Below are 2,805 nucleotides of genomic sequence, written 5' to 3'. Positions count from 1 at the left end.
GGGGAGAAAAGTGCAACAATGAATGAATGAAATTCCGAAATCTCTGTATATGTTCATTGAAATTTAAAAAAAAAAAAGAAGAATTCCATTGGGAAAGTCTGCTGTCAAAGACCTCTCTAAGTTACCAAAGGCGAAGTGAAGAGTCACAGACCCAACAGTATAGTCCCCAAGTCTTAGCTGGTGCTAAAGGCCAACCCTCGCATGTGTTTTCTTTTCTGCAGTTAATTAGGGGAAGTTGTTCCTGCCTGAACAGACAAAGGCCCAAGAAAGTGGTAAATTCCAAACAGCTTAGTCCCCACATTCTATTGGTGGTAATGGCAAACCTGAGTACCTCTTTCCTCTTCTGTGGCTGATCAGTTGGGGGTTACTCTGGCCTGTCTTCTTTCCTAAGGCTGATTGGTCTGAACTCTACCAGCTCCTAGAAAAGAGATTATGTCTCTTAAGAGAGTTTGGCATGTGGGATGGAGGTGTGCAGAGTGGAGGAGCTGTGTCACTTTTCTTTTGGAATAGGCACAAATATGTTTGTCTTCCATTCAGTTGACTAGGTTCCTTGGTGTAGATAGATGAGTACATCCAGGGCTGCTTCTGTTTGCTCAAACATTTTAACTAATATTTCATCAACTCATTATTTTTACTTATTTATTTTTTTGTAATATTTGGAAGCAGGAGTGGCATCTACTTACCAAACAACAAGCTTCTGAAAACTCTATGAACTGTGATAAATGATGATAGTTATAGATAGGGTCCCTATGAGTTGTGCTCGATTCCATGGCAATGAAAATCAACAACCACCTTGAGGGCAGTTTGGATTTCTTTTTTCATTACCATTGATTCTTAATTACTTACAATTTCTTGAAATGGTTCAGTATGAACTAATGCAAAAAACAACGACTTTTTGCATTCCTTTTATTTTCTTTTGAGACTTCCTATATTCAACATTTTGCCTTAGTATTTCAACTGGAGACTTGAATTTTTCTTTTTAGTCCATTTTGCTCTTCCCTTTTGATTTTTCTAACTCCAGTCTTTGTATATTTCATTAAAATACATTTGTTTGTATTCTTCACTTGATCTTAGCCAAAAGACCAAGAAGCGATTGTATGTATTCTTGATATACAAAAGAAATCTTCTGTTGAGAAGATTTTTAAATCTGTTGAGCTTTCCTATTTCACCATTTTTACCTTTTACTTTAGCTTTTCTACTTTGAAGAGCAAGTTTCAAAGTCTCTTCTGAAAGATAGTACAATAATAGGCATAGATTAATAGTAATTAATTATATGAAATTCAATGTATATGAAGGATTGCATAAAACACAATGTACATGAAAGGAGCAATGTAAATGAAATATTATACAAAAAACAGTGTACATACATGAAAGACAATGTATATGAATTTATTGTATGCAAACTAATTAACACTTTAGAAGGAATAAAGACTTTTATGATATCTGTTTTACTATTTTATTTCTTTACAGTCTTTTAAAGGACCTTTTGCTTTTTGCATGTATGATGCTTTTTATGCCAAGGCATCATTCATCTGATCTTTGGTCATTAGCATTAATTGCATTCAATCTATTCTTGAGATGGTTTTAAAATTCAAGTTGGATAAACTGCAGGTTGTATTTGTACTCTTCCAAACTTCTTTTAGAGTAGACCTTGGTCTTGTTTTGACTGTCAGTACTTAGTTTTTCAATCATTCCTTTCCATGACTATAATCAATCTAATCAGGTAAGGTCCATATGTACAGTCATTGTTTATGCTTTATAAAAAATATTTGAATAAATAAATCATTGATTGTACTAAATTCCATTATGTAACCTCCAGCCTCATTCTATTGCCAAGGTTGTGCTTTTCCACTGCCAGTCCTTCTTTCTTTCCAACTTCTGTGGTCCAGTCATGAATTATTATTAATGAGTCTTGATTGCCTTAATCAGTTTCTAGCTGCACAAGGTAGTAGAAATACTCAATTTCTTCATCTTGGGTTTGTAGTTGGTGTGTACATTTGAATACAATATTAACAGATCTTCTTTGTATATGTATGGACATTATTCTATTACTTTACTTGAGGATGGATCTTGAAATATTCTCTTTTATGATAATTGGGATTTATTCCTCTTCAGTTTGTCATCCCTGAAATAGCAGGTCATATTATTGTCTGATTAAAAATAACCATTACCAGTCCACGTTGGTCCACTAATGCATATGTTTTCAATCTTTATGTGTTCCATTTCTTTTTTGAAAATTGTAATTTTCTTAGATTTATACTTCACCTATTTAATTTTCCAGATCTCAGTGGATGCTTGCAGTTATTTCTTCACATTTTGAGTCTTTTTGTATCAGTCAAGGAAGGTTCTTCATTGAATGAAAGCTTTATGCCATCCAAGTAATTAATAAGTAGACTCTAATTTGGGGAAACAACTCTTTCCCAGTCACATTTTGTGTGTCTTCCAACCTTAAGGACTTATCTTTTGGCAGTATCTAGGACGGTCTTCTTTCCATTGTAGTTCATAAGGTATTCAAGGGCCTGTAATTTTGAAAGTAGAAAGTAAAAACAACTGCTTAGTCTGTTTTGGCTCTTAATTATTAGTCTTTAGTTCTTGAGACTTGGTTTTTAGATCTTAAGTCTAAAAATCTCCACTGAAGCCTATTTATTATCAGTAACTTTTCTGGTGTTTAAATACTAAAGGCAGAACTTCTAGAATCACAGCAGCATACAACAAAATGACAAGTGGTAGTATGAACTCTAAACTCCTTTTATTTTTTAACTTAACACCCTTTTTCTTTTCTAGAGACATCCAGGAGAAAAAAAA

Source organism: Elephantulus edwardii, unplaced genomic scaffold, assembly GCF_000299155.1.
Source record: "Elephantulus edwardii isolate Elephantulus edwardi_28Jun2011 unplaced genomic scaffold, EleEdw1.0 scaffold00009, whole genome shotgun sequence".
Classification (NCBI taxonomy): domain Eukaryota; kingdom Metazoa; phylum Chordata; class Mammalia; order Macroscelidea; family Macroscelididae; genus Elephantulus; species Elephantulus edwardii.
Note: the sequence above shows the minus strand (reverse complement) of the source record.